This window comes from Pholcus phalangioides, unplaced genomic scaffold (assembly GCF_987345545.1).
Source record: "Pholcus phalangioides strain wild (caught in Gottingen) unplaced genomic scaffold, Ppha-v1.0 ptg000028l_1, whole genome shotgun sequence".
Taxonomy (NCBI): domain Eukaryota; kingdom Metazoa; phylum Arthropoda; class Arachnida; order Araneae; family Pholcidae; genus Pholcus; species Pholcus phalangioides.
In genome coordinates, this window is record NW_028301618.1 from 11,848,901 (window position 1) to 11,862,514 (window position 13,614).

Consider the following 13,614-nt stretch of genomic DNA (forward strand, 5'->3'; position numbering starts at 1 on the left):
TGCGCTAGCTTTGGCCTCGGATTCAGCCGAAACGGGAGGCTTGGATTAGCCCCATCCAGGTCAATCGGCTGTGGTCGCCTCGGTGGCTGAAGGGGTTACACTACTGGGCAGGTAGAGAGGCCGGGCCTGTCGGACGTCGTTGAGGTTTGTTGGTGATGCTTCACGACGATCTTGGATCTTGAACGCGTCTGCTGCCTGCTTTGGTGGTGTATAGCTCCCACCTAACCTGACGTTGCTACTAACCTTCACCGGTTACGTGTGCGCGGGCTCCATGGTGGGCGGGAGTGGAACAATACCAGGTCCACAACATGCAGCCTTGAGACATCAATAAGACAAGCATTTGTGAAGAGGGAGCATATGATAGCCATATTTTTCGACATAGAAAAGGCCTACGACCGTACTTGGAGGCACGGAATTCTTTCCGACCTCTATAATTGCGGCTTGCGGGGCAACCTGCCCATTTTCATTAAGAATTTTCTTGCTCGCCGCATTTTCCATGTACGGATGGGAAGCACATTATCAGCTCCCCAAATTCAAGAACAAGGTGTACCTCAAGGTAGTATTTTAAGTGTTACACTGTTTATTTTAAGACTATCTTACCAATCAGTGAATATGACGACAGCCGAGAGACAATTACAAACCGCTCTCAACAAGATCAGCAAGTGGGCTCATGATAACGGCTTTTCTTTCTCAGCCGTGAAGACTGTCGCTGTGCACTTTTGTCGGCGTCGAGATTTTCATGATGACCCACAATTGTTTCTAAACAATAGTCAAATACCAATAGTAGAAAATACAAAATTCCTCGGCATCAAATTTGACAAGAAACTCACTTTCAAACCTTATATTGCGCAATTAAGAGCTCTTCTACATCATGGGCTACAGACCGTAAGTCGCTCCTCCACTTGTAGCTTTAATAAGATCGAAGCTCGGCTACGGCTCCATTGTATACGGGTCGGCACCTCGGAGCGTGCTCGACCCAGTCCACCATCTCGCCCTGCGGATCTGCTCTGAAGCTTTCCAGACGTCCCCAATGGAGAGTCAGTATGTCGAATGCAACGAGCCCTCACTGACATCAAGACGCCAGCAACTTTCCTTGAAATATTATATCAAGATGAAGTCTTTTCCAGATCATCCACTTCATAATGTCATTTTTAATCCCTCATTTCATAGACTTTCTGCTGCTCGCCCTTCATGTGTACCGTCATTCGGTCTTCGTATGAGGGCCTACAATTAGACATCAGTCGTCAGCTGCTTGGCAACTGGCACCATGGGAGCAGTCTCTGTCAGATGTCTCTTTCATTATACCCTAGAGCCACCACAGCAGATGTCATATATCGACAGATATTCTATAGGCACCGGGGTAGGTACAATAGGTACTTCCCAATATATACCGACGGCTCCAAGAGCCCTGGGCATGTCGGTTGTGCCTACATCTGCTGTGAGGAGACATCTTTCAAACTTCCAGACACATTCTCTATTTATTTGGCAGAGCTGTACGCAATCCTTCAGGCTCACGTCATATACGACGGAAACGCCACCGACGCATCATTTATAGCGACTCTCTCAGCGCATTGCAAGCACTGTGTTCCTCCACTTTTCACACTCATCCATGTATTCCTCAAATTTTTCATGAACTGCATCACCTCATCCATCACGGTACCACAGTAAAATTTTACTGGGTACCGGGCAATGAAAAAGCAGACAACGCAGCTCGAACAACTAACATTGACAATAGCCTTTTGGTACTTGCCAGTGACCACTTCTGAATCCTCCGGGAAGTGATGCATCGTCGCTGGCAGGAGCACTGGTATAATCAAGTTAATAATAAATTACATGCTATCAAGCCCAAACTTGGCCATTGGTGTTCGAGCAGCAGGACTAAGCGAAAGGAGGAAGCTCTGCTTGCCCGGTTGCGCATAGGACACAGTCGCCTCACACAATCATATTTGTTATTACGAGAGAGTCAACCAGAGTGTCTTGATTGTCAAAGTCCATTGACCATGCTTTTAGTTGTTCACATCATCATTTTACGACCGCTTTTGGTCATAGTCATCTTTCACTTCATGACATTTTAAATGACCATAGCGATGCATCTCGCATTTTTAAGTTCATCAAAGCCATTGGATTTTATAACAAATTATAGCTTTTTTCAATTCATGTCAGTGTTTTACGTTTCCCATTGCTTTTTATCATGAGCAGTCTTATTTTTCGATATGACAAAGGGACAATTTTTCTTGTTTTTATATAGTCATTTTTTTGGCGCAGTTTGACCAAACTGGTCCTTGCGCCAGCAAATTCAAAATCCAATCCATTACTAGATTAAGATTGATTTTGTTGACCCCCTTATTTTTCGTAAACTTCTCTCGTTTGATCGAATTCTAACAAGTTTGATGTCATGTGAAATCATAATTGAACCCGCTGTAAATCCCATGTATTGTAGATTTGTTTACTAAAAATTTCTGTCGATAATCTGGCTCAGCTCTAAATCTGAGTGGGGGGGGGCGGGCGGAAGGGCTATTAAGCGGACTGCAAATTGTGTATGATAATAAACGTTTACAAAGGAATGTTACGAAGAAAAGTGAAATTTTCGATTACAGAAGTAATAAAATAATAGTTTAATAAACAAATATCAAATGACGTGGTTTTATTTGGTTATGTCGTCATTGACCACATAGAATGATTTTGCCAATCTTTCCTATGTGTACTACAACTGCTTTTCTATCAGTTGAAATTACACAGTGATGCAAGTCTAGTACAGGAGTGAAGAGGAAGAAAAAGCCGAAGCGCTCTGGATGTATTCTGCGTTATGACAGTGCAGCCAATTAGAAGCTGGCACTTTGACGTCACAAAAGTTATGTTCGCGTGCGAAATATATTCTTATTTGGCCGAGGGAGGGTGGGGAAAGGTAATGACTTTGTCCGACACGAACCATCCAAACCAACCCCCTCCACCCACACATGGGCGGATTAAGACATCGCTGTTGGGAGGTGATTTTACAAATTGTTGTGTAAAAGATTGACCATACGTGCTGCAGTGCATTTCGTCCCGCATTTTACAGAACTTTCTTTTAAAAAATACCCGTATTTAGTCAACAATTTCTTGAATATGCATTCAATCGACCCGTATCAACGTTTTTTTATTAAATAGCAATCTATACCTGTGTTCGGTTTAATGGACCGACAACTCAGAGGGTTGTTAGTATGCATCAAAAGGAACAAAAATTGCAAAAGAAACATTACGTCCCAAACCACGTTTAGAGGGTGAAAATCGTATAGAGGCGAAAGGTGGATGTCAGTTGATCGGTGAATGTGTTCGTGGATTCACTCACCATATCTGATGTAAGCAGCGTCGCGAAATGCATGCGTTAAGGTAGGATCACGCGCTGCGGACGACGTAAATTAGAGCTATTGCAGTAGTAATTAGTTGTCTGTTTCAAGGAGCATCGTGATGGCTGACTACTCGAACGAGGAATACGCTGATATGCATCTGATTTACGATAGAGCAGATGGCAATGGGCACTTAGCACAGCTCATGTACAACAATATCCGATGAGGCGTTGTCCGCACCACCATAATACCATCTCTTGGTATCTTTTTTAGTTATATATTATTGTACATTTTGTCGTTCCAGCATGACGTCAAAATTTGCATGCGTTTTACGCGATTTTCAACTTCTCAACGTGGTTTTCGACACCATGTTCCTTTGCAATTTTTTGTCTACCAACAACCCTCTGAGTTTGTCGGTCCATTAACAGAACACTCTATATATATACAATGACATTTGTGCTTCACTGATTCATTGCGGAGCTGAAACCACTCAAGTTGTGAATGTGAAATTTGTTCAGTAGTTTCATTCCACGAAGTGAAGACCCGCTAAGAAAAGTTTTTCGAAATTCGACCACTAAAGGGGTTACATAGAGAAATCACGCCAAGACCCGAAACCATTGGAGTAATATTTATGAAATTTGGTCAGTAGTTTTATTTCATGACACAGACTCACTGAGACGGGGTTTTCCAAAATTCTACCCCTAAAGGCGTTCAAAGGTTATACAGAGAAATCATGCCGAACCGAAAGCGCTGGAACTATCTACAGGATTCAGAAAAGATAGGAAAAACTTTAAAAGTACACACCAATACAAACATTTGTCATCAGACTATGTGGTCTAGTATGAAATCCAAACGCGCCAGCGCGTTTTAAAACGGCCGCTCCGCAAATTAAAACGGCATTCCTGTTAAAATTTATCGGGAGAACATGTATGCAAATGTAACCTGAGGGAGGAAGAAAAAACCGTATGCAAATCTACGCCATAGTGAATAAAAGGCGCGGACGCCATCCCGGCGTGCAACCATACACATTCTAACAATTATAGTTGTGGCAACAGCCAATTATATGTAAACACGTGCGTGCTACCGGCTTGTAAATATTTTTCGATTTCTAGGTATCTGAAAGGACATTCATCAGAAGTAGGTGATAAAACTTGATTTAAGCACATGGAGTATTTTAACGTAAAAATAAAACTAATGATTTGATATGTGAAAAATAGTACATGTAAAATTCGTTAATGTAACGTGCGATGAAAAATCTATGACAAAGTGAAGCGACAGTGCCGCCATCTATACGAAATACTGTGTAGAAAAGTTAAGCAGTTAAAAATATTAAAATTTGTTTTTTGAAGATTCCTTAAAATTGATACATATAAGTTTGAAGATTTTTAATGTGTGCTGAATTAAAATTGTAATATTTTTGTTGAAGAGTTAAAATGTCGAAAATATTTGCCTAAATAAAAAATAATCGAAACAGAAAAAATATATGGTACTGAATAGTACCACACACACGCCATAGAGCACCCTGTACGTGCAGGATCATGAAAATTTCATCGGCGGGAAAAGTACCAGTTATCATCAAGCTGACGCTCCGAAACAAAGCACGTGATCTTATATAGGGAATGCCTAGAGATGAGCTCGCGTACAGGAGCCCTCGACCAATAGAATGTCTCCGATCACGTGGGATCGAGAGAGTATACTGGGTCTGTACCGGCTTTTTGAGGCAGTTGGGAACGAAAGAAAGTAGAGAGCAGTTGGTGACCGAAGCTATCAACCCCTCTCCATGATCTTCGAGGTCTCGCCCGCCTGGTTGCCGGGGGGGAAAGCTAAGATGTCCACTGGGTGGTACCGAAACAGTATGGATTAGAGTCGATTGTTATCTCGCCGACACTACCATGGTAATCCCTAGATCATCTGCAAATTTCCTATAATATCGGGTCATCGGTGCTCTTGCTCCAGGACATGCGCTTCATCCCACGGCAATATGCTATCTTGTTCATCCTACAGAATGGGTCATCATCGCCTTCGAAATGGGTGCAAGTGCGGGGCGCACAAGCAGAAGAGCCTTCAGCAAACCGTCACGGACCAAATGAGATAAGTTGTGTTAAAGTAATTTTTTTGGGGCCCTACTAAAATCAGCAAGCAAGTGTAATGTAGCGTTCGTTATCTGTACGAAAATTTAAGGGTAAACACTTAATCATAACTATTGGTTGTTTAACATTGGTGTGATACATACAGGGTGATTATAAAAAAACTATCCCGACATATGGGCCTCTAACTATCATACCATTCACAGAAACTGAATGAAATATTTTGGCATAAGGTATTTTGATGTATGCGCTCAAGAATGATATGGAAAACGACAGTGTTACGGTTACAGTGAGAAAATTTCGAAAATATAAAATGGCAACACCAAGTTTTTTGTATTGGAATGTGATCTCCATTGTGAAAAACCATAAATAGCGTTCGAAAGGCAACTGTAGCATGAAAATCACCGGCGGTAGATAGGCTAAAACTGAGGACAACCAATAAGGACAGAGAAGCAGCATAAAATAAAGCATTTTATTGTGTTTCACAAATTTTCCACATGACCTTGTGGAGGACTAATCAGGCTGGGATCTCAGCCGAAGAAACGGTGTGACGAATGAAACGAACGTTAATGCTCTGGTGCACGGCAAAGTACTTTTTCCTTGCCTAGCTCCGGGGATTTTTCGTGCTACAGGTGCCATTCCAACGCTATTTAGTGTTTTTCAGTATGGAGATCGCATTCCAATACAAAAAAAACTTGGTGTTGCCATTTGATATTTTCGAAATTTTCTCACTGTAACCGTAGAGTGACACTTGTTTTCCATATCATTTTTGAGCGCATACCTCAAAATACCTTATGCCAAAATTTCATTCAGTTTCTGTGAATGGTATGATAGTTAGGCGCCCATATGTCAGGATAGTTTTTTTATAATCACCCCGTATGTATATTAAAAAAAGGAGATGCGCTAGACCCCTGTCTTGTTAATAAGAAGCATCAATTTGATATTCCCAGATTTAAGTTAATTATTTCCTTTTTGTAACAGCAACAGAAAATTTGACAAATTTTTTTCCTTTTTTTAATTCTATTGGTCAGACTCATGGACCATCATTGTCTCTTCCCTTTCAGCACCTTTTTTACGGCCACTGAATACGAACCTGGGTGCCAATGAACTCACGACTTATGCTTTTTTTTGCATAAAGAGTATTGTGCAATAAGATTTAATTGAGGAATGAATAAATTCGAGTGTGTTAGCTGCGGAGGCAAATCTAATGATGTGACTGAATATCTACAGTGCAAAAGGTGTAGACGTCACATACATCCTGTATGTGAGGGGATAAAGGAAGCGTCTTTCAGAAAAATGGCAAGAAACGCCATTATTTATCTGATATGTTTGACAAAATTGACATTATCCGAAATATGGATTAATGATGACGAAATAGACCAGTACCAAATTGAACACTTTAATGTACACCATTGTTGTCGTAATTACAATCGATCTGGAGGTATCATCGCTTACACTAACAGTAAATATAAATTCAAAAAATCGAATACCCTCGGCTGAAATAGTTTTACTAGATTGTGAATCTATAGATTTCAAGAAACTTTCAATTTATGGATCCCATAGCTTCCCTGTTAAGATCTTTAACGACGAAATGCAAAATATTTTGTCTCAAATCAAAAACAAAAGTATCTTATTAGTGGGTGATGTCAATATTGATATTCTAAATCCTTCTAGATTGGGTATAGAATATTTAGATCTCTTACATGAAAACGGATTTTTGCCTCTTTTAAACGACGTTACTAGAAGGGCATCAAATACGTGTGTTGATCATATGTTTTTAAGAAGTACAGAATTTAAAATGGAAACGGTGCATTCAGCCCGAGTAATTTACGGACTAACAGATCATTTTCCAATTATATGCAAAATCGCGTAACACCACAGGAATATAGAGAATTAAATAACAAACATATAAAGTATGACGAATTGGAACTTTTTTTAGCAAATCATGACTTTGAGATCCGCGGAACTGATGCGAACTCAAGATTCCTAGACTTTCATAACAAACTGATTGTTATTAAAAATAATTTCAGTATTTCAATAAAACCAAGAGCAAGGAAAAATAAAAAGGAATGGATTAACAATGAAATTTTGAACATGATCAAATGTAAGCAAAAACTTTATAAGAAATTTATTCGATTTCCTGGAGACAGGTTTTACCAGATCGCATACAAAACAACAATCAAAGTATCAAAATAGCAAAGAATGAATTTTACTCTAAACGCTTTAATGAATGCGCAAATAGCAGGGAACAATTGGGATTTGTAAATGCTATTTTAAAAAATAATAATAAAAGATCAATACTTCCTGAGGGGGACGATTTGCACGTAGCTAATTTTTTCAACGAATACTTTACCTCAATAAATCACCCGACAAAGGCATTAAAAAATGACTTCATTACACAGATATTGAACAGTGCGACGTCCATAACATCATACAAATACAAATACAACGCCACAACAGGCAAAATGCCCAACGAGGTGGCTGATAAAAAGATGCCCATAAAAATATGGTTGTCATATGTTTCAAAAATACAGCAACCCAATTAAAAATGTAATTAACACAAATTACAAACAATATATACACATGATAAAATATTATACAATGCCCATAAAGAATACTTATGGTTGTCTAAGAATGGATAGCTTCTCGATTTACCCCAACATGTTTATCGTATTTCTTTTTAAACGTGTCAATTGTGTTACAATTTACTACTTCCGGGGGTAAGCTATTCCATTTATTAACAACCCTATTGGAGAAAAATTCCCTGCGACACCATAACCTTGCATTGTCCCTCACCAATCGATACTGGTGTCCCCTTGTAAAAGCAGTCGATTGGCGGTGTAGTAAAAGTTCATGGTCCATCCTATCCATCCCATTGAAAATTTTGAACACTTCGATCATATCTCCTCGACACCTGCGTTCATCCAATGTAAACATATTCAAAAAATGAAGTCTTTCTTCATAACTCAAGCCCTGTGTGCCAATAAGGACACGCGTAGCTCTTCTCTGCACCCCTTCAACCAAGTCTATGTCCCTCTGTAGGTATGGTCTCCAAAACCTTACAGCATACTCCAGTCCAGGACGAACTAAGCCTCGAAAAAGCGGAAGAATGACTTTAGGAGAACGCGAAGAGACCTTTTTGAAAATGAGACCAAGCATTCTATTCGATTTTTTGACAACCGCTGAACAATGTTCAGAAAACTTAAGTCGGTCGTCAATGAGAATTCCCAAATCGGTGACTCTAGTTGCATCCGGGATAGTGGGTCCGGGATCATACTAAGACTGAATGAAAGAAAAAGCTCTGGCGTAGACGAAATCAATGCAAAACTACTAAAATTTTTCTCTAAAACTCATATTAATATTTTAACGAGACTTTATAACGATCTCGTAAACGAGGGTATCTTTCCGGACTCTCTCACGACATCTATTATTACACCTATTTAAAAAGGGTGACATCGACCAACTTTCTAATTACAGACCCATTGCAGTTCTACCTGTACTTTCTAAAGTTAAATTACTTGCATACCTAAATGCGATAAATTTCTTCTCCAAAAACCGATATGGATTTCTACCCGAGTCTAACACCGAAAAAAAGTCCTAATCTCATTCACTAACTTTATTTATAACAGTGTAGACAATAATAAAGAAACAATAGCAATATTTCTTGACATTTCCAAGGCCTTTGACACAGTTAGCCACGAAATTCTACTATATAAACTCTATTCTATTGGCATCAGAGGTTATATAACCTTTTCAAATCGACATCAATATGTAAAAATAAATGACTTACTAAGCAACAGTATGTCGATTGAAGGTGGAGTTTTCCAGGGATCAATCTTGGGCCCACTGCTGTTCCTCATATACACTGCTGGCCACCCAAATTGCAACACCAAGAAAGACGAGATATCGCAACAATATTTATTTTGTAGATAACATGTTGACCAAGCATCAAATGATTAAATTTATAGACTTCTGTGAAGTGTGGTTCCTGCCAAAATCAGTAGCCAGAGTAGCCGCCATTGTTGGAGATCACCGCTGCCACACGCCTCGGCATTGATTCAAAGAGACTTTGGATGTGTTCTTGGGGTACAGTAGACCAAGCAGCTTCCACGCGTTGCCAAAGTTGATCTGGTGTGGCAGCTGGGGATGTAATCTCGGTCAATCGTTGAGCGATTAACGAAGAACCTTTGGACAATGCGTGCCACGTGTGGTCGCGCATTATCCTGTTGAAATATGGCTGTGGGCAAGCCCTGAAGGTAAGGAAGGACAACTGGCTCCAACACCTAGGAGATGTAGCGCTGGCTTTTTAAAGTACCGGCAATGCGTACTAGAGGAGTGCGAGAGTGATATCCAATACCGCCCCATACCTTAATACCCGGTGCAGGATCAGTGTGGCGGTGCATAACGCAGCTGTTCAGCATCCTCTCTCCACGGTGTCTCCAGACTCGAATCCGACCATCGTGGTGTTGCAGACAGAAGCGTGACTCGTCAGTAAAGACAATTTCATTCCATTGTGCCGTCCACATCCTTCTTTCATCGCACCATTGGCGGCGGAGACGTCTGTGGTTCTGCGTCAAGGGTAGACGAAGCAATGGACGTCTTGCGGACAGACCACTCTGCTGTAAACGGCGTCGAATGGTACGCGCAGACACTGGATGATGCGGTACAGACTGAATGTGCTGTGCTATGGTTCGTGATGTGGCTGAGCGATCCGTCACTGCCATACGCCTGTCATCACGTGAAGTGGTGCACTGAGGTGGATGCGATCGAACACGTCGGTCCGTCGTACCCTCCTGCATCCAACGATCACATATCCGCATTACAGTTGTTTGGTTTCGTCCAACACGACTACCGATTTCCCTGAAAGATAATCCACAATCTCGGTAGGCCACTATCCTTCCTCTGGCGAACTCGGATACTTGATCAAAAGATGATCGCTGTTTTCTACGAGGCATAATTGGTCGTTTTTTTGAAAAAACCACAAGAAAAACACAATTGCCGTACTTCAAATCGTCGAAATCTCCAAGCCTTAAATAGCGCTTTGAAGTGGCGCCACAGGCGCGCGTGATGTGCGTCTGCGCTGAAATTCTAATCATTTGCATATCTCACCTCCGCTAATGCATGTTGTAAATTTCATATTATTTGCATGCTTCCTTCAGGGTGTTACATTTACGGTGGCCAGCAGTGTATATAAATGATTTACGTGAATTAAAAATAAACGGAAAATTGATAAGTTACGCAGATGACATAGTTCTTTACTCACACAACAATCTAAATGACCTGCAAAATATGATCAGCGAAGACGACCTGAAAATTCGGAACTAATATTCGGCCAATGACATGGAAGTCAACGTTGAGAAACTAGATATATGCAGTTTAAACTGAAAGAAAAATATAATGGTACAGAACATAATCTCACTAATATATCACAGTAGCGACTGTCAAATTTCACATAACTATAATTGTACAAAACTTGAAAAAGTTAATTCCATAAAATACCTAGGACTAAATATCGACTCAAATCTAAATGGAAAACCCATATAGCAAATGTTTAAAAAAAATTGAGGTTTTCCCTAAGCAAATTTTATCACCTAAAATATAAAGTAAATCACAGATTTCAATTGACACACAATTACGCATAGATCCATTCGTAGTGTGTTTAATCCAAGGAGACCAAACCAGATATTAGTTTCCCAAACATTTTATGCAAAAGTTTCATTTACCTAGCGCCTAAACAATATAATAGTTTACCAGCATTCAAAATGAGTATACTTTTAAAAAATCTTTGAAAAAGTTTGTACTCTCGATATCTGATATAGAAAATTGCTACTGAGCCAAGGAATGCATACATACGCATGTGTACCAGGAAAACTGTGCGTATGGTTTTTTTCACTTCTTTCTTTCCATGCATGTATAGATATATACGGGGTGATTATAAAAAACTATCCCGACATATGGGCCCCTAACTATCATACCATTCACAGAAACTGAATGAAATTTTGGCATAAGGTATTTTGAGGTATGCGCTCAAGAATGATATGGAAAACAACAGTCACTCTACGGTTACAGTGAGAAAATTTTGAAAATATCAAATGGCAACACCAAGTTTTTTGTATTGGAATGCGATCTCCATACTGAAAAACACTAAATAGCGTTGGAATGGCACCTGTAGCACGAAAAATCCCCGGAGCTAGGCAAGGAAAAAGTAAAAAGGACTTTGCCGTGCACCAGAGCATTAATGTCCGTTTCTTCGGATCCCAGCCTGATTAGTCCTCCACAAGGTCATGTGGAAAATTTGTGAAACACAATAAAATGCTTTATTTTATGCTGCTTCTCTGTCCTTATTGGTTGTCCTCACTTTTAGCCTATCTACCGCCGGTGATTTTCATGCTACAGTTGCCGTTCGAACGCTATTTAGGGTTTTTCACAATGGAGATCACATTCCAATACAAAAAACTTGGTGTTGCCATTTGATATTTTAGAAATTTTCTTACTGTAACTGCTAGAGTGACACTGTTGTTTTCCATATCATTCTTGAGCGCATACCTCAAAATACCTTATGCCAAAATTTCATTCAGTTTCTGTGACTGGTATGATAGTTTTTTTATAATCGCCCTGCATATGTGTGTATATATACGTATATTAGATTTCTCTCAAAAGCACCTCGACGACTGAAAATATTTATTTACACTACGATCTGACACTTCTGCTAGCCAAAACAGGTATTTAGGAAATTCGAATTAATCTTTTCTTTTTTTCCTGATTCAACCAGACTACACTTTGTATTATACGTGTTTCATTTTTGTGTATAATTTGTGGTTTATTTATTTATTTTTTTTAATATTGACATGCTACAATGAATAACTTTTTATAAGCGCCTCATGTGATCCTTGGTGTTTCGAACACTTGACGATGTGTAATTATGTCATAAATAAATAAATTAAAAAATAAATAAGGATGGATGCAGATGTAAACAATGTGAAAATAAACAAACAGATCAAGAAACAACAACTGAAGGAACTGATCATAAATAACATCACGCTGGGGGAGATGGAAAGTATCATCAGAAAAATGAGATGGAAGAAGTTTTCCAAGTAGCCATAATGTAATCCAAAAGCAGAATCACCTTACAACAGAAATTCAAGAAGTAGTAAAGGCAATAGAATTTAATTCTAAATAGATGGAAGCCTTTGGGACAAAACTAGAGGAACAGGTGAATAAAGAAATAAAGATCGAGAATATGCATCTAAAGGAGGAGATATCGGATCTGAAAAACATAATGAACGATTTAGAAACAAGAAGCAGGAAAAACAATATAGAAATCAGTGGCATCCCAGAAATGAGGATTAAAAATATTTTTGAAATAATAGAAACAGTATATACGGGACCATTTGAAGATTCAAGAACCAACTGAAATATAGTGCACACCGGGCTCCCACGAAAAGCAGCAGAAAACCAAGGCCTATAATAGTGCGATTTCAAAAGGAAAAATCGAAGAGCATTTGGATACAAAACGCCACATATCACAGCTGAAAAACTGAATCCAGATTTTCGAAATGTCAGAATATATATTTATAAACATTTAACATCAGAGAATAAGAAATTGTTTAATATGTTGAGACAAACTGTAAAGAAAAAATTGCATACAAATTCGCCTGGGTGAAAGAAGGCAAGCTATTATTCGCAAAAGATGGAAACTCCAGAAGTTTGAGTTTAATGCAAGCAACAACAGAAACTGAAGACTATGAGAGCTCTGCACAGAGTCTTTACCAACTGGAGGAAATTGAAGTAAGGATAATTCTCAGTATTCCTAAGGCAGAAAATAAAACCGTGACTTTTCTGGTTTTGAATATCCAAAGTTTAAGAACTAATTTTGACAATTTTTTGATTTTCCTACGAACTTTAAATAAACAAATTGATGTGATATGCTTAACTGAAATATGGATAGAAAAGGAAGACAAATTTAATTTTGAAATCGCAAATTATAAAGGCATAAGTGAATATTTTCATATATTAATTGTAGAACATACAATAGATCAGGTGGTGTAATGATGTATATAAATAATGATATTGCATCAAACAATAAAGAAAAAGGAGTCAACTTAATTACGGCTGAAGAACTACATATAAATTTCCCAGAATATAACCATGTAGCTAACGCGTTAACATCCATTTCTTTCGTGCTTCTTCCTTTATCATGT

General features: G+C 39.0%; 1 protein-coding gene across 1 annotated transcript in view; it reads left to right on the top strand.

Annotated features, from left to right (window-relative positions):
- Positions 1–13,614, top strand: part of LOC149067971 (uncharacterized) — a 53,056-nt gene that overhangs the window by 14,973 nt on the left and 24,469 nt on the right. The window lies entirely within an intron of this gene.